Source organism: Triturus cristatus, chromosome 7 (genome assembly GCF_964204655.1).
Source record: "Triturus cristatus chromosome 7, aTriCri1.1, whole genome shotgun sequence".
NCBI classification, from domain to species: Eukaryota; Metazoa; Chordata; class Amphibia; order Caudata; family Salamandridae; genus Triturus; species Triturus cristatus.
In genome coordinates this window covers 1,089,302,238-1,089,322,732 of record NC_140590.1, presented here as the reverse complement: position 1 = coordinate 1,089,322,732, position 20,495 = coordinate 1,089,302,238, and positions in this window count along the sequence as shown.

Sequence of the window (20,495 nt, the reverse complement as noted above, 5' to 3'; positions counted from 1 at the left end):
TTGTCTACTAAACTATCACCATTTGCCAGCACATTCAACAGCCATTGTTAGGAACCCAGCTCATCATGGTCCATTTTTGTATCAAAACATCCTTAGATGTGTGATAACAGAGAAGGCACACCTCAATATGGAACACAGGTTTATTCTCCAGATAGAACTAGGCGCCTTAAGACAAAATCAGATCACATCACACAGTGTCAAAATGCATAAAAGTCAAAATAATGACCTTCAGGTCAGACGTTAGTACGTGCCAGGGATTGCCGCAACAGTTCAATGTTGGAATATGTCACTGCATCATGGGTCTGGTGAGGCCAAAAATCTGCAGATGACAAAGCAAAGTACCCTGGTAAGGAGAAACAGAACAGAGTCAGGAACTCCGGAATAAGGTGGCCCAATTTTGTTAAGAATGTCATCAAAAGTACAAAAATGTCTGTGTGAACACTAGCTAGGATGCACATTAGCCATGTACATGTTAACCTGCAAATTTAATTGAACCATTTCATATAAAAAGATCATGACAATTATCATAAACTGCGAACACAAGGAGATGATTGACTGAGTGCTGAAACTTTTCAGACACTCACCCCATACATATACATTGTACACCAGCAACACACAAACAAACAATCAGAGTTTGCCACTTCTTCTCATTGCATACTTACACTCATGTGGAAAAGTTGTGGATGATCTGTTGTCAGAAATTCAAGCCCACCTCCTCATCACCACTGTCAACATGTCCCAGTACTGGATCCTCCCTCGCTGGGCGCTGCTGTTCTCCATCATCAAGAATGAAAAGTATTTCCTTCCTTTTAGTCAGGTTGTGGAGCATGCAGCAAGCTGTGATTATCTTGCACACCTTCGATGGGCATATTGGAGGGCTCCTCCTGTGTGATCCAGACAGTAGAACCTGGTCTTCAGTAGCCCAAAAGTCCGCTCCACAACTAGCCTGGTCCTACCATAGGCGTCATTTGACCGCACTTCTACAGGGGTGACAGGGTTAAGGAGTGGAGTCAGCAACCAAGGCTGGTTGGCGAATCCAGAGTCTCCTACATTGAACACAGAAAAGACTTGAGTTGTCTGACAACAGAGCACCATCTGACATTCAATCAACACACACCATAACATAAATAGGCAACATTACCTACCAATAAGCCGGGCCTTGTCAGGTTGCAGCTGAGACATCTAATGGGGGATGAGGCTGTTTCTCAGGATGTAAGCATCATGTGTCGAGCCAGGAAAACATGAGCAGATGTAGGAGATTGACCTGTTAGCCAAACATACCACCTGGACTTTGATAACGTGGTAATATTTTCGGTTACAATAGGCTTGCTCATTTGCTTGTGGTGGGATCAATGCAATGTGGGTGTCATCAATAGAGCCAACGATATGGGGTATCTGTCCCAAGGCATAGAATCCCCCCTTGTTGTCTGTCAACTCTACAGGTATCGGGAACTTAATGTACTGGTCCAAGTAATGTAGCAATGCCTCCAACACATCCCGAATGACATGGCTGAACATTGCTTGGGACATTCCACCTGATGTTGCCACTGTGTATTGGAATGAACCCGTGGGACAGAAATGTAATGCTGCCATCACCTTCTCCTTGGGGGTCAGTGCGGTTGGATATGTGTGACCAGGATGAAAATGAGGTGACAACTGCTCAGAAAACGCTGCAATTATGGGCCTTGTGAAATGGTATTTTCTTATGTATACCATTCTTCCATGGTCTCGAGGTCGGGAAAGAGCCTGTACACTGGAGGGCGTCTGCTATACTTATGTGTTGAGTGTAATAACAGTTGGTGTTAGTTCACAATGTACAGAGCAACATGCATTTAGACAAAAAGAAAATTAAATATGACCACAAATGAGACTAGATAACAATGGAAATACACATTTTTAATGGATAAGGTTGACCTTAGATACATATCACAGCATTATGATCCTTGCCAGATATGTTACCAAGGTATGGTGTCCCAGTAATTAGACTGCCATAGTGTAGATTTCACTAGTGTCTGTCAACATTCATGTTAATCAAGCATCACATATTCAACAAATCCACATCAAATAAGCCCACAAATAGATATGGGAGAACAATTACATGGTTCTAATGTATCCAAAATAGGATCATGCAGTACAAGATATGTGGGACAACAAATACAGACAGCATCTCTAAATGTAAATTATGCACACTGCTTCTTATGGAGGACACTGTCATGTTGTCATGTCTGCAGTACACCATCAATCACATACATAAACCATTAACTATTTTGGAGTGGCATGTAACGCTAGCACCCAGTTAAGGCTGGGACACAAAGATACACTAGTAAATCACCTAACAAAGACCAGCTGATATGGTTCTTCATGTCACAGGCTACTCATTCCAAGCTAAATGCATTATCCATGACTTTTTTAATAAACATTTACAGTCACAAATCACATAGATTGCACACTGGGTCACACAGTCCCGAAATGCAGTGAATATGTAAAGAAGGCACTTGTATATCCCCCCAAACACTCATTGAGACTGTGAACAAGCCAAAGGAGCTAAATGGAGTAGTTTTGTTTCATATTGGTATTAGCCTCACAATCAGTGTGTCATATGCCCCTCAAGGTTAAAACTCATGGGAGTGTGAGCTAGTCATTTAGATGTCTACGTCAGCATGAAAAATCTGCCTCCAGACATGTAATGCACAAAAATACATCAATTACAGATGTGTCTGCCCTGCCAACCGATTATTCAAAGGATGCAGTAGCCGTATCCTAACCACATAGGACAGAGCCATAGGCTTCAAGTTGTTATGGTGACAGACGCGTTGTACATCCAAAGGATGTGGTAGCCATATCCTAACCGATTCGGACAGAGCCCTAGGCTTCAAGTTGTTATGGTTACAGAAGCGGGTGTATATTCAAAGGACGTGGTCACTGCATCCTAACTGACTCGTACGCATTCATTGGCTGTCAGTTGTTATCGTGATCAACTCGGGTTTCTATTCAAAGGATGCAGTAGCCACATCCTAACCAATTCCTATGCATCCATTGGCTGTCAGTTATTATGGTGACCTACTCGGGTTTCTAGTCAAAGGACACAGTGGCTGTATCCTAACCGATTTATACACATCCATTGTCTGCCAGTTGTTATGGTGACCGACTCAGGTTTCTGTTCAAAGGACGTGCTCAGCTTAACATGACCAGTTGACACATCCATTGGCTGATAGTTGTTATGGAGACAGACAAGGCTTTCTGATTGTATCTGCATCACGTGGAAACCGACTCGGTAACCTCCCATTGCCAATGTATCAAAATCACTTGTGGTCGAATTATATCTATTCTGATCTCGCGGTAGATGTGTTGACTGCAGATAATGTAATGCAATGGACCGATTCGAGAAATGCGACAAGCGCAGACCTATCGCTTTGGCCACATGGAATGAAGACCACCTCTGCAGTTTAGATATAAGTCTGTCTGTTTCCTGGAGACTTCACTTGCCTGCACTACTTGCATCATTCCTGCACCTCCACGCCTCTCTGTTGCTGTGTCCAATCCTCTGGCTACCATGGCTCGTACAGTTCTCAGGGCCCCAGCTTTCACCGAGGTGGAGAACCAGGTCTTGCTTGACACCCTCCTGTCACTTTACAGTCAGCTCTATGGCAAACCAGAGTAGCAGGTGAGTGATGATTACACTGCATTTTCATTGGACATGTGCAATTACCATTCACTTCTAGCATTAGGAATCTCATAGGCAAGCATGTAAGTTTAAAAGTGTGTAGATAACTGTTCTGGGGAGGTACACTGCTGTAGAAGTGTGTGTACTGGGGTAAACATCTTACCACTGTTCTCATGGGACAGAGTCATCATTGAACACTGGACAACTGCATATAATGCCACTTGCCTACCGCTTAGACATCGTTGCCAATCTGACCATGACCTATGTGTACAAGTGTTTGACTCAGAAACATGCAGCATGTGAACTGTCTGTTACCATGTCATCCTTACAGGTCAACTCCCATGAGACGACCAAGATACGGAGGACCATTGCTCCGAAGGTGCACTCCGTTGGTTTAGAAACTTGGAGTATCTGTCAAGAGGTGGCAGGATATTTGTGGCTGGACTAAGATCACTGAAGTCCAGCTGGTCGTTTCAGCTCCAGGCCAGAAGGGCGGGCATCTAACACTGACCCCCAACATGCTCCGCATCCTAGCGGTGATCTTCAGTGACCTGGATGGCAAGTTGAAAGCCATATCTTCAGGGTAGTGACAGTTGTGCCATTCTCATGCGATCAGCACAAATTACAACAACATGTGCATGGAGATAACCTTCATGAGTAATGCAATTGCTTGACATGTGCCAGCACAATGACTAATGTATGACCTGTTCTCGATGTGGTTTCAACAAATCTGTGAAGTATGTTGTTATTAGAGCACTCAAGTGTGAAATGCCCATGCAATACATCCCATCAGCAGGTGACGTCAATGTTGAGGCTTTGGTGAGTTTTTATTGGTCAGTGTGCCAATGTTAGGTCCCAGCCGTGGTGCTCAGTGTAATCAGATGTATCCTATGGGCCAATTGCGGGTATGCTAACTCCAGTCACAATGGCCTTTCACATGATTGTGTGGAAGATTCTATTCACTCCATTCAAAAGAGTGAGTCCGTGTGTCTGACTCTGTAACAGTGACAACACATGCAATTCACTGTCAAACACAGTGTGTCACTGGTGGAAACCTGTCTGAAATTGTAAGGTATGATGTTAGATACACATTCACAACGATTGACATGTGTGTAAATGCTCTTGACTATTCATACTTGATGGGTTTGTAAACCATGTGTATGATGCATGACTTTCAGATTTAGAGATGTCAAATGTGCATCATTTTGGAGTACGTTACGAAAAGGAGATTGAAAACAAGAGCAATGTAAGCTGTACAAAGTGTGCAATATGTCGAAAAGAAGTGAGGGACATTCAGACTTGGCCCATACAAATGATGACTTCTGCAGTCTAGCCAGGATTGGTACACAATGTTGACTGGACTCATGAAGAATAGTGGTTCAGTACTAATAATCTGTATAGACAATGCACCCAGATGGGCCAGTGGCATGGTGTTCCACCTGAAGCACTGTGAAGATGCAGTCATCGGACTTGGAAGTATGTTGACCATTGTCTACATCTGAAAGTGGTGAGCTGTTTACAATGTGTATATAAACTTCGAGATGCACTCTCAGACTTTGGGGTGTGTCCCCCAGGCACTGACGTGGTCCACCGAAGGGGTTTCCAATGTTTATCAAAAGATTGTAGTGGATTCTTTTTTTCTTTTCAAAAAGCTTTATTCATTATTCATATTCGTCATAGGCATTTACTTTTGATCCATTGCGATAATCATGCACTTTGTTATGGTAATAAGTATAATGTACGAGGAGTTGTATTCACTCATGCAATGTGATGTGGGGGAAAAACAAGAGAAGGAAGAGTGAGGTATATAGTGAAAAAAGGCGGTAAAAAAAGGGTGGGGTACAAATATAGTAAATGGTAAATGGTTCAATGTTAAGTGAGAGGGAAGTTGGTTTCGTGTAGTGGGTATAAAGATGTATTTGTAATGTTATGAGTGAAAAAGTAGTGGGGTATAGATAAAGATATCCCGGTGCGGTTTAAAAATAAGGTAGTAGAATATGGTTCCGTTAGCAACTATTACGTGAATTTCTACAGGATTAGATCAACGTTTAACAAGTTATATCAAGAGCGTTAACAGATTGTTACCAAGGAGAGAAGTAGAAAACCTAACGGACTATGAGAAGTAAGTATACGCTTACCGAGTGCAGGAAGCATCGCCGTGTAAACCCGTGTGTAGCCCTTTACGCGAGAGGTGTGCTGATGGTGATTCGAATCCGGAAGTTAAGAAGATGAATGGGAATGTGACGTGGAAGAGGGTAATAGACATTGAAAAGAGACGGTTGCGATGTTAATGGTATGATGAAGAAAGACTGACCCGGTGATAATGATGCGGGGATAAAAAGAAGGGTGTAACAATGTATAAACTAATTCTAAGAATTGGAAAACTATTGTTTATTATCGCGATAGGTAGTAGGTTAGTGGAGTAAGAGACTATTGTATGGTGTCGTGAAAAAAGTAACCTAGTGGGCTAGGGGGAAGGGTGTGAAAGAAGAACCATAGTTGAACATCACAATGATGGGGTAATATAACACGAAGGAACAAGAACATCAGACATGAATGTAAAGTTAAAGCGGTAGCTAAAATAAAAGAATAATAATCCATGGTAAACACAATAGTAAATGTAAAATGCTTTTGGAACAATTATTAATAAAATGATTAACAAAAAATGATATATGCGAGATGTTGTTGGAACAATTAAAGATAACATGTGAATTCTGTACGGTCGTTTATTCCGTACGGTTTCATAGAGTTCAAAAAATAAATCCAGTGATTTTCTCGCTTAAGTAGAAAGTTGTGATTAATGGAACTAATGCAATTTACCCTTCTACACAGTTATTTTCAACACAATGACGAATGGTACCAACAACTAACGGGTACATCTATGGGAAATTGTGCCGCCCCAGCATACGCAAATATCTTCATGAATCAATTTGAAGAAGACCATATCCTCACCGTACAATCATGGACCAACCATCTAAAACTATATCTAAGATTCATTGACGATATATTCATCGTATGGAAGGGCCCAGTTCACATTCTCAAAAATCATCTTGACAATCTCAATCAAATCGACCAACGTCTACAGTTTACCTCAAACATTCACCCACATTCAATCACGTTTTTGGATGTCAACATCACCAAAACATCCACAGGATTCGATACGGATCTTTATAGAAAAACCACGGACAGAAACAACACTCTCCATTATCAAAGTTTCCATCCTTTACCTCTCAAACAGCATCTTCCATATTCCCAAATGCCTCGAGTAAAGAGAATTGTATCTAACCCCAACAAAGCAACTGACCAACTCAATACCTTAACACAAAGATTCAGGTCTCGCGGTTACCCAGATCAGGTACTACAAGAAGCTAAAGAGCGGTCAACCACCAAAAGTCGCAATGAACTCCTTACCGTCTAAACCAAACCCGTCAAGAACCAAATCACAGTAGTATCCAAATACTCCACCATGAGTGCAATGTACAAACGGATTATCAAAAAACATTGGCAACTGCCTAAATTAGAACAGGATTTTAACCACATTTTTGATGAGGAACCAATCTTTGCCTATACTAGAAACAAAAACATTGGCGAAATACTCAAACAACCAGAACAACCACTTCTGCACTCTACATTCAAGGGAACTATCCCATGTTTAAACTGTAATAGTTGTAACAACATCATAAAAGGTGACTATATTACACACCCCATGAAAGGACACAAAATCAAAATCAAAACTACCGCGACATGCGACACTTCCAACGTCGTTTACATGCTTAAATGCCCTTGCGGCAAAATCTACATTGGACAAACCGAGAGGAAAATAAAAATTAGGCTCAACGAACACAAATCCAATATCAGAACTAAACAAATGAAGTCATCAGTTGCCCAGCACTTTGTGGAAGCTGGACACAACGTTAGCAAATTGAAATTCTGCATTCTTGAAACCATCGTTAAAAAAGAAGGGAGAGACAATCACAACTTTCTACTTAAGCGAGAAAATCACTGGATTTATTTTTTGAACTCTATGAAACCGTACGGAATGAACGACCGTACAGAATTCACATGTTATCTGTAATTGTTCCAACAACATCTCGCATATATCATTTTTTGTTAATCATTTTTATTAATAATTGTTCCAAAAGCATTTTACATTTACTATTGTGTTTACCATGGATTATTATTCTTTTATTTTAGCTACCGCTTTAACTTTACATTCATGTCTGATGTTCTTGTTCCTTCGTGTTATATTACCCCATCATTGTGATGTTCAACTATGGTTCTTCTTTAACACCCTTCCCCCTAGCCCACTAGGTTACTTTTTTCACGACACCATAGAATAGTCTCTTAGTCCACTAACCTACTACCTATCGCGATATTAAACAATAGTTTTCCAATTCTTAGAATTAGTTTATACATTGTTACACCCTTCTTTTTATCCCCGCATCATTATCACCGGGTCAGTCTTTCTTCATCATACCATTAACATCGCAACCGTCTCTTTTCAATGTATATTACCCTCTTCCACGTCACACTCCCATTCATCTTCTTAACTTCCGGATTCGAATCACCATCAGCACACCTCTCGCGTAAAGGGCTACACACGGGTTTACACGGCGATGCTTCCTGCACTCGGTAAGCGTATACTTACTTCTCATAGTCCGTTAGGTTTTCTACTTCTCTCCTTGGTAGCAATCTGTTAACGCTCTTGATATAACTTGTTAAACGTACATCTAATCGCGTAGAAATTCACTATATACCTCACTCTTCCTTCTCTTGTTATTTCCCCCACGTCACATTGCATGGGTGAATACAACTCCATGTACATTATACTTATTACCATATTTATCATTCTTAGATTTCCCCTGATGAAGGCTCAAGGGCCGAAATGCATTGGGAACGTATAACAAAGTGCATGATTATCGCAATGGATCAAAAGTAAATGCCTATGACGAATATGAATGATGAATAAAGTTTTTTTTAAAGAAAAAAAGAATCCACTACAATCTTTTGATAAACATTGGAAACCCCTTCGGTGGACCACGTCAGTGCCTGGGGGACACACCCCAAAGTCTGGGGGTGCATCTCGAAGTTTATATACACACTCGTTTTCGGAGAGTGATACCCCGGAGCACGACACAATCATTAAACTCAGCTATTGAACCTTCAGGAAGTGCGCTCACTACATCCTTTTTTCCTGTTTACAATGTGCACAACATTCTCATTCATTTTCATGACACTGTGCATAGATGGCAAAAGACAGTGTGCCACGTGCCTCCCACCCTAGCTATGCCTACTGCGTTAGTGTCTCCATAATTAGAGTCATTTATGTGATCCAACAGAGGAGAACCTAAGTTACAGGAACACTGAGCACAATCACTGTTATCTGTGTGATATGACTCACACAATGACTACGCCAGCTTAAAGTTTGACAATGGAGTCATTTGACATGTAACATTAGAGCCAATGGTTCCCAATTTGATGACTAGGGATTGTAGAATGGATATCATCTCTTAATTCAATTGTGTGAATCTTATTTCCATTGTGAGCTCTAAACTCCCTTGCAGGAGATGAGACAGGTATGTCATGACACAAGACTGTCAGGAGCAAAAGACGATACATCACCTGCTACATAGTGAAGTAGTTGACATTGTGGTTGTGGCATTTTATGTTGATACACCCACTGTTGCATATAACATCATGTGTGAGGGAGCAATGCTTAACGTTCAGACTAACAAGTGCCATGTATGTAAATGTATCAAGCTGTAATAGCACTAGTCAAAATGATGTATTTGCTTGATCTTTGAAGATTTGTGATAACACCAATGTGTCAAGTACATACGGATGACTTGTGTGAATCTTTTTCCTTCTTTTTCACAGCATCAGAACCGGCCAGCAGAGGAGGCAGTGCCATGAGTGATGTGGAAGCAGTTTGCCAGACTGGATCTATTTCTGAGTTTGAGGAGAAGGGACCCAGTGGTGAGGAGAGTGAGGGGAGCCACACTGAGGGCCTGTCAGATGTATTATCTGCAGGTACTGAAGCCAACCCCAGCTACAATGATGACTCCCTTGTGGTGGTGGATGACCCAGGGACTGAATCCTCATCGGAGACCACAACCACCACTACCATTTCTACCCTCATAGCTGCTCCCAGGGTCCGTGGCCGTTCCCGTGGAAGGGGAGGCATCTCCTTCATGCCAGTCACCTCACCCCCTGCCCTGGTCTTCCCTTCTGCCCTTAGTGTGGAGGCTATTGACATCAATAGGCAGATCTCTGTGGGACAGACAACAGTGCTGGATCTCCTCCAGGTGCATGCCAATCATTTAAGGCAAATGGTATCATTCCTTGATGGGCATTCACTCTGACATGTCTGCCCTACAGAGATCCAATCAGGCTCTGACCTCCACCCTGACGGCAGCAGTGTCCCAGCTCCAGCTGTCCCATCCCCCTCCTGCCTCTCCCCATCCACAATCCCAACTTCCCTCCCTGACCCAAGCACATACAAATGCATGCATGCAGCCAGATCAACAGCCACACGCAGCATACAAACACACAGATGCATGGATAAACACACACACATGCAGACTCACACGACAGACAGCACATTCACCACCAGGGACATACCAGGAGACAAAACACATGCATCCACAGACACTCTGCAGATCTCAGTACCCTCTGCCTCTCCTGTTCCCCCCTCTGCCCAGACACTCAACCTCTGTGCCCTAAACCTCTTCCCAACACACACCTAGAAAACCCTGTTCCAAGAAGAAGAGACAATCCACCCCTCCCTGGCCATGCCATCTACATCTGCCTCCTGAGAAAAAAACAAAGCCCCAAATCACAGCCCACCAGAAAATCCCACCCTTTCTCCCAAGTCCAAAGCCCCTCCACCAACTCATACTTACCAGCATAGCCCACTACCTCCCGCACCAAAAAAACCCTTCTTAAAAGGTCTGAGCCCCTCCCTACTCCGGTCCACACCGTTCAGAATTATATCATCCCTAAAATGGTCAAACCCAGCCTATCCCCCTCCATCTGGCCCTCCCACTATAGCTTCCCCCCTCAATTTGAGCCAACCACTGCAGTGGACCCACAGCCCCCTCAATCTGGTACTACCGCTGCAGTGGACCCACCCACCCTTTCCGATCCCATCCCTCCCAAAATCAAAACTAGTCCCCCTTAGACTTGTTCCCTTGGTGCCTGGCCTGACCCCTAGATGCCCCTCCAGTGGGAAGTATCCCTTTGCTGGCAAAGTGCAGGCATGCAGTGAAGGCCATTACATGTGTGGCCTTCAAAGCCATTGCCTTTAACTGGACATGCGATTGCCCTATTTCAAACAGTATATGCTGAATGAGGCATTTCCTATTTATTTTTCAAAAATGTCTGTGTCCTCAAAATGGATTTCTGGTTAACTGCCATTCATGTGTAATATGTGATGTAAGTAGACAATGATGTTAGCATGGTGTGGATTGAATATGTTCCATAGAGTACAAACACTTGATTAGTCTGTATCCTAGATTGTTGTGCCTTCTTTGGCTAGATGTCAATGTTAACATTGGTTTTGTATATGAGTGTGCCATGGAGTCACAGAGCTTTGTTTAGGAAACACAATTCCACATGCTTAATGGTTTTGGTTTCAGATGTCAACATAATGTTAGTGTGGCAAAGTACAACTGTTTAGGAGAAGCATGCTGCATATGTCTGTGATGTGCAGAAAGATACCTGTCTCATCGATACACCTGTTTACATATGGAGTTTGACTACACGGTAGTCACTTTCGACACACCCATGTACACAAAGTAATAGTACAATACTTGTATGTGACTTGATAGTCTTGGAGCCATGTCTGTGTCTTCTTTAGATCTAAAGACTAGTGGCAATGACAGCCTTGCTACAGGTGGCATGCCACTGTAGGTAAATTCCCTCCATGACTGTGTACTCATCTGATACATTTCCTGTGCCCATGGCGTGTGTAAGGTGAGCAGTTCTCTCACACTCTTCTGACCCTGCTGCCTCCAAGGAATCCACTTTCTACAGATATTCCTGTTAGGCAAGGTGTCAGTGGTGTTAATAGTCCAATGCGTTCTAATTTATGTATTAGTCATGCTATCCTGCTTTTGTTTGGGTACATCATTTGGATGGTGTGTTTTGTCCATTCAAGCTTGGATTTCATAGTTTCAACCACACACCAGTCATAGTTGAGCATATGATTTGTGTGTAGGTTGTCATGTGTGCATGAATGACAATGGAGTCTTTTTGAGCTATGCTTGATGCTCTTCCAGATCACACAAAGCTGAACTAGGAGTGATGTTATCTCTGTTGGATTGCCCTGTGCTACATGTGGTAAGCCAAGTGCACTGTGAGAGCACAAAAGTGTTTTGAGCCTGTCTGCTGTGCAGATTCTACAGGTGCCACTGTCACATCCATGCTCTTAGTTGTCATAGAGGGGAGGAGGTGGATTTTGGAATGGGAGGCCTAGATGCAGATGTGTTTTGCAAGGTTAATGTTGCATGGGCTAACCTAGCTTAAAGAACCATAGAGGTGAGAGAGGCTAGTATTTCTAATTTGTAAATGGAGTAGAGACTCATACGTAATGGGTACAGGACAAATTTAGAGATTGTCAGAGAATGAAAGGTAGGAGTTAAGTTTTTAGGCAGTTCTTGTGTAGGAGGCGTGAAGTATCCACATTGTTCCAATGTGAGTGGCTTTAAATACGGGAGGTCAATCAGAGTGTGCAAGCTTGTTACACTGGTTAAATCTTGTGCAAGGTATGCTAGTAATAGGTAGGTGTGATAAGGGTATAACCAGATAGACAAAGTTGGATTCTGGCAAGAGAGGAGAGCTCTAGTCTGTGGCACTACAGTTAGAGACGACTGTAACAGGGCAGTGTCATTGAGTGAGGATAGTTGTTAATGTGCAGAAGTCAATGGAGGTATGGAGCATGGAAGTCATATGGGGATGTGACAAGGCAACAGTGAGAAAAGGTTCAACTTGTCATTTGGTAACAAAGTAGATATGTGTATGTAAAGGGTATACCAAAACAAACTTAGACGGACTCAGAACTGATAGCTCTGTAATGCTTGTAGTTTTCAGGGACCACTAGGGTTTGTTAGAAGAACCCTCACCCACCAACCTAGTTGGTGGCATGCTTTATCATCGGGTTCCCAGCTGAGTAGCTGAATGCTACCCAGCTGTGCTTCAACGCCTGATTACAGCGAAGCGGGATTTTTGGTGTGTGTGGTGAAGTGGTGAGAATTAAAAATACCTCTGGGGATTTGTACTGATTTATTATTTATTTCCAATGACCCATGGTAAACTAAAAACAGAGATGTGGATAATCTATGAAGACTGGTAATTGGTCTTTAGAATCCTGTTGGTCAACTTGTCTCAGCCTTGTTAAAAAATTATAAGGCTTTCTTCAGGACCACATTAACGTAAGAAGGTGATAAAAAGTGATAGTGGTAAAAATTATGCCACGTGTTTTTGATTTTTCAGCACACGCCTTAAGGTGTGCTGTGCATGCTGTGGTGCGACCTTACTTGTGGGTCCACTGCTAGAGATTACCTGTAAGGAGAAATAACAAGTAATAGAGACAAGCAATAGATACATTTAGTCATAGTTCATGCTGTTAAATGTCTCTGGGAAGTTCGTCACTTGTTCATTTTCTGCGGTGGTTCAAGGCACTCAGTGTCACTTACTGGTGTGTCAGCATTCATGCCAGTTCCATGCAAACAATTGCACTTAGACATGCATGTGTCATTTTTGTATACAAGCATGCTTCAGTTTGTAGAGTATTAGTGACCGTTACTCCAATGCCAGTTGCTGCATGAGTCTGGTGGCGCAGTGACTCACGTGGACTATCATCTATGTCTAGTCATAATAGGTGGTGCACTAAAAAAGAGAGAGAGAGTCACTGCATGCGGCATGTGGTGCAGCGAATAACGTTAAATATCATTACTTTTTAGTGATGGTTTAAAAACATAGTAACGATAGTTTGTGTTAAAGCGTTCCAAATGCAATCAATTATGGGCATATCTATCGCTAGAGGAGTAACAGTCATTAATACTGTACAACCTGAAGAATTATTGCATACAAAAATGACACATGCATGTCTAAGTGCTTATTGAACAGTTGTTTGCATTGAACTGGTATGAATGCTGACACACGAGTAAGTGACATTGAGTGCCTTGAACCACCGCACAAAATGAACAAGTGACGAACTTCCCAGAGAAATTTAAATGTATCTGTTGTTTGTCTCTATTACTTGTTGTTTCTCCTTACAGGTAATCTCTAGCAGTGGACCTGTAAGTAAGGTCGCAACACGGCATGCACAGCACACCTTAGGGTGTTGTGCTGAAAAATCAAAAACACGTCGCATAAAGTTTACCACTATCACTTTTTATCACCTTCTCACGTTAATGTGGTCCTGAAGAAAGCCTTATCATTTTTTAACAAGGCTGAAACATGTTGACCAACAGGATAATAAAGATCAATTATCAGTCTTCATAGATTAGCCACATCTCTGTCTTTAGTATACCCAGAGGTATTTTTGATTCTCACCACTTCACCACACACACCAAAAATCCAGATACGCTGTAATCAGGCATTGAAGCATGGCTGGGTAGCATTTGGCTACTCAGCTGGGAACCCGAAGATGAAGCATGCCCCTAACTAGGTTGGTGGGTGAGGGTTCTTCTAACAAACCCTAGTGGTGCCTGTCTCTACAATCATTACAGAGCTACCAGTTCTGGGTCTGTCAAAGTTATTTTTGATATATATACCCAGGGACAGGGACGGTCACACTTAACAGTCCTTGCTCTCTTTTTGTTTTTTTTCTGTAAAGGGTATACACCAGTTGTATAATTTAGGGTGCTGTACGGTGAAATGTGAGGTGTTGTCTAGTTGATGTTTACTGTGTTTGAATCTGTGGATGCATTTGTTTTTAGAAAAAACTATCTGTTGAACTCAAGCAGAGTATGATGGCTGTATGGTGATATGTAAATGACTGAGGTCATATTCATTGAGTGATGTAAGTGTCTTGTTGAGAGATGTGGTGATGTGTTAAGGGTGCATATCACAGTGGGCTGTGATGCTGCACATTGTGATAAGAGTGCAGTCCAAGACATTATTGAGGCTGCAACTGGTCATGAGAGTGGTCCATTTGACATGTTAAGTTTGATGTCTGATGAGGAGGTGATGAGTACAGTACATTGTATACATGTCGTGTATGTGAGAGTTCTTGTGTACATAGTGATGAAGAGTGGTGCTGTGAATGTAGGTGTGGATGTAAGAAGGGCAGCACCAATGGAAGGGTGGAGCTTGTGGAGCAGACATGCTTTACCAGCTAGCTGCACCCGAGAGGGCTTATAACGTGCGTGTGTGTGAAGGATAGTTTTGAGAGATGAGCATGTACTTTGAGGTAGATGTGAGAGGGGTCATACCCGCACAGGTAGAATTCATGCAGGCCATGAGGGAATGTTGAAATGTACATATGTGTAGATTATGTTATGTAAGTTGGCAAAAGCAGTTGCAAGAGGAAATTGAAGATATAGTATGTGTTTGCTGCAGCTTGCTGTCTGCCAATGAATGTTTATGACTGATTGTTTTAAAGGCTGCTTTGAGTACACTGGCTTATGCAAAACCTATTGGCATCACAGGACAAGTTGCCTCCACCTAGCCTTGCCTTGTCTGAGTTGTTTGTGTGCATAAGAGGTGATTAACTCTTTGTAGGTAGTTGTTGTCACAGATTGATCATTCTTGCCCTTGGATACTGCCCTGGGATGGAGGTGGTGATTGCTTATATTGAAATGTCATGATGCCAGAACTTTGGACGGCAGTCCTTTGTTTAGATGGCTATAGCCCCTTCAAGTGAAAAGTCAAGGATGTGTGTTGTTGGACCACCTGGGATAAGACTACTCCAGAAACGCATCCCCACACTTCCAGTAGACTACACCTGCATGAGTATTAATGGCATTCTGACTTTGAATATCCGAGATATGGGGACACCAAGGGAGATGGACTCATTGTAATGATGTCTCTAGTTGTGCTAATGAGAACATATTGCACTGTAAGCAAACACCTATGACACTGAACAGTACACCCATTCCAGAAGTGTTTGCATTGTCAATATTTTTGAACCTATAATCTGGTTTGGCAAGGCAAGCCCTTGTCTGGGTCCAAACGGACTCCCATTTTGCCCATTAAACACTGCCCTAGAGCCTGAGGGCAATATGTCTTTTTTGAAGGTCTCTGACATTTTCATAGAATTTGAGACAGTGTCTCATTGCCAAATGTGGACAAAGCAAACTTCATCCTGCACCTATCCCTCATCCTTACCAGATGTACCCATATTCCTAGGCTTGAGGATGGGTATGTCAATTGTGTTGGAGAGCTACAGATTGAGAGACCCCCTGGCATCATCACCAGTGCTGGCAGCTTATCTTACACAATAGTCTGTGTATTGGTCCCTCCAACACTGTTGGTGGATCCTACGTCCTGAGATTCATGAATACTTCTTCTACTCTGCAGGACACAATCTGCACATTCAAAATGGAATTATTATTAAGAGCACACACTACAGCCTGAGGAGCTTGATTCTGACTAGCTGTGAATGACATTTTTCTGAAGATGACCCTGTACACATACAGAGTGGGTGTTGTGTGCAGTACCCCCAGTCCATACATGGTGACTGAATCCTACATTGTTGTTGGCTCATGCTTCTTCTAAAACCCAGATGGATTTTGTCTACAACTATTTCAATGACGACTGTGACACAACCCCTTCTAGGTTGTTGTAGTGGGAGGTACTGAAATTAGTACTGAGTGGCTGGGTCTGTGGATGGAATTGTGTGTTGTCTGGGCCAATATCCTCTGGGTTTTACTGTTCACAGAGGCATCACAATGTCATACTTTTTTGAGTACATTAGAATTCTGTTGCCCTTCGATGTTTCACTGTATGTTGTGGCGGACTCATGCATTCACCTAGTGATACATACATATATGCGGGTATGGCTATTCCTGTCCCAACGTCAAAGTGTATTTGTCCTAGTATTTAGCGGGCTAATTGTACCTACCTGATGATGACATTTTCTCATTGGACATACACAACATGATTGGATTGGGATCACAATGATGCTCGGGCACGATTGGCCCACATTCCATGACCATCTCTTTCATTGTACCCTCTGTGCTTTTACCTGTGAAGGGAGGTTTCATAAAGCAAACTGCTGTTGATCAAGGAGGTGGGGGCTAGAGTAGATTGGCCAAATTAGACTTCTCTCCCTGCAAGGCCCCTACATAAAATGCAACCTCCCTGCACCTTCCATGACCTGAAAGTCATGGGCTGGTGGGGAAGATGACACTGTTTCTGGCAAGGCACGCAAGGCAGGGCGCCAAGAGGAGTATGCCCCAAAGGCTGGCCCACAGCCTCAATTTGCAGCACAGCTGGTGAGTGGGCAACATACTGGCACTACATTTCAGAGGCCTGGTAGGAACTAGGGAAGTGAGTCAGTCTCTTGTGTGGTTTACAAAGGCTCAAAAACTGTGGCCCACAGGTGACCCTGGTACATTGGTCCATTCAACAAATGCCCAATTGCCCACATTGCCAATCCAAGCCTATACAGAACACTGTCTGATCAACCTCAACACCCATAGGGCTCTATGGGATATCAGCCCCCATCATGTGTGTCAGCCCAGGCTGAGGCAACTTCCCCACACACATAAAATGGACTTGAGTTGCTGCGGTGGCTGGCTTGCTGTCTTTGCATCAGCACTCATTTTGAAGGGACCATTTACTAGATGGTGAGGCTTTGTTTATTTTTCAACAATCCCTAGACCACCAGCATCTCCACTCTGTCCATTACTTAAAGTTGCCAGCTACTTTTGCTTCCACAGTGTGAGAATGCATTTCCTGCAAAGTGACCTTTGGATTTGTTTTTTGGGAAGTTGTTGCAGCTTGTACTCTAATCGTAGGTATTGAGGCACTTTGCATGTGCACCAGTAACATTGTTCAAGTATGCATTGCTGAGAGTGTTAGCTTCCTAAATCCCCCAATTGGGTTTACATTGCTGGGAGTGTTAGCCCTCCAAGTCCCCCAATTGGAGCTGCATTGCTGGGAGTGTTAGCCTCCAAAGCTTCCAATTGGGGCTACATTGCTGGGAGTGTTAGACCCTCCAAATCCCCCAATTGGGGCTTCAGTGCTGGGTGTGTTAGCCCTCCCACTCCCTAAAATTTGGCTCAACATTGCTGGAAGTGTTTGACCCACAACTCCACCAATTCACTCAACATTGCTGGGAGTATTAGCTCCCCTCACCCCCATTTGGGGCTACATTGCTGGAAATATTAACCCCCTTCCCCGAAAATTACCTTGACATTTCTGGAAGTATTTTCCCCCATAAATTTGACTGTAGTTGCACCCCTGCTTTCTCTTGTATTGTCTTTCACAGGGGTTGTTGCATTATTCTGTAGGGGTAGTTGTCTAACTTACCGTATGCGATGACCGCTTCGGTTGGGGTTGTAGTATTCATCATAGACGTAGAGTAGAGGGACGATATGCACGATGTATGCATAGCTGCACAGTCTCGGTCACAGGAATCGTGTAGTGGCACGATTTGGAGTATAAATACTCCCCTTTCAACCTTTTTTTTGTTGTAGTGACGGATTCGGCGCATTGGAATTATGCATTGTACTTGGGCGGTAGGATTAGGACTCGGAAGTAGCTGCAGATGGCTCCATTCAGTGATTCAGAAGGTGTTTTGTTGGAAATAACCAGCCAGAATTGGAAAAACAGACTCGGTCAATAAGTAATGGGTTTTGGGCATCATAATTCATTGGTGGGGAAAACCGAAGACTAGTACGAGTCGGTAGGAAGATACGACTCTGGAAGGGTTTTGGATGCCCTTCCTGATGACTTCATTCGTAATCGGCCGCAAATGTTTAAAATGAGATATTCTTATTTCTTATAAAAATATTTTAACAGCCTTTAAAATTTTAAAATTAATGTAAACATATATGTAATTCAATACTTAAATTACTTTCAAATACTTATATGCTTCGCTTTTACTAATAATTACTGTATAATAACTATGATTTCAATTATTTAAATGCCTACATGTTTTAATTATAAAAGAAGAAGAAAATAATTATTTTACTTAAGTCTATTTCAAATATAATTATTAGTTCTGTATCATTTTTTTTCAGATCTGTAGCTAAAGGCAATATAAAACTATTTACATTAATATTTAACCTAAAAAGTGTAACACACTTTTTCCAAGAGTATTAACCATTTTTACTTTTTATGTTACATTTTAATGTAAACTAATGTTATACATTTAATATAAATTTAGAACTTAAGGTAAAACATGCTACAGCACTAACAATTTCATTTTGAAAAAAATAGTGCATTCAAGCAATTATATTAAATTACATTATAGTTATTTCCACATGTTTAAATTAAAAAACTAAATGGCCAACTTCAATAGAAATCAACAAATTTTAAAAATGGTGTATCTAATAAATTGAAAAGTACCTTAAGCCTACTGAATAAAATGTCTTTTTGCATTCATTTTAAAATACAAAACATATATCAATAAAAAAAAAATATGCAGTATTTCTTGTTTTTTTAAACATTTAATCATATGTATTTATATTTAACTGTTTTAAATAATGTATTTTAAGTCAGAATTATTTCCTTTAAGATTTTATATTGAGTCCCTAATTCCATTACATTTCAATGGAAAAGTGGTTGCGAAGCCAGTAGTTGGCCATGTATGGTGCTGTTCTGTCCACTGAAACAACGCCAGCTAAATGTAGACAGGTTTGCAAATTAACTCATGGATCTGCTTGCATCAAGTCCAAAATTTTATATAACATTCACATGGGACTAGGGGCCAGATGTACGACCCATTTTTGCTTGCGCAAATAGGTGTGCAAACCCATTTGAACAAGCAAAAACATCATGGACCATGTACAATTCCCATTTAGCGAGTCACAATTTATTTGCGACTTGCTAAATAGGTTTTGTGACTCACTATTAGGAAGGGGCGTTCCCTTCCAAATAGCGAGTCTCAAAGCCATATACTAATGAATACTCACAATTACCACCTACTTCAGGTAGGTAGTAATGCATTTGCAAATGGGAAGGGGTTCCCAGGGGACCCCTTCCCCTTTGCAAATGCATGCAAAAATATTTTCAAAGGGCAGGTAGTGGTCCCAGGGACCACTACCTGCACTCAAAAAATGAAACCGAAACGTTTCATTTTCTTTTCTTTTTTAAATGCATCACATTTTCCTTAAAGGAAAACGGGCTACATTTAAAAAAAAAAAATGCTTTATTTTAAAGCAGTCCCAAACATGGTGGTCTGCTGAGCCCAGCAGGCCACCATCACTGGGAGGTCATGTGCTTCCCAATGGGCTCGCAAATTGCCAGTGGCTCATTAATATTAATGAGCCTCGCTATTTGCGACCCCATTGGGAATCTCAAACAGTGCTAAACACACTGTTGTACATTATATTTTGCGCCTCCGAATTTGCAACTCACAATTAGTCGCAGATTGCGAGCCACAAAATAAAATGGTGGTACATCTGGCCCTAAATCTGATAAATTTTAATTACGAAAGCAAGCTAACAAGAACAAAAAAATGCAACATGGAAAATACTGACATCATCCAATCTTCCACAAAGAGTAGATACCCTCAACACCAGCCTAATCAAAGCATTGCATGCAATGATTTTAAGTGCCTTACATGGCCTTACCACTTTCGGCATCAGATAACCCTCCTTCCTTCACACATACCACAACCATCGTGGGCCAGTGTTCAGTGGAAGGGGTAGAAAAT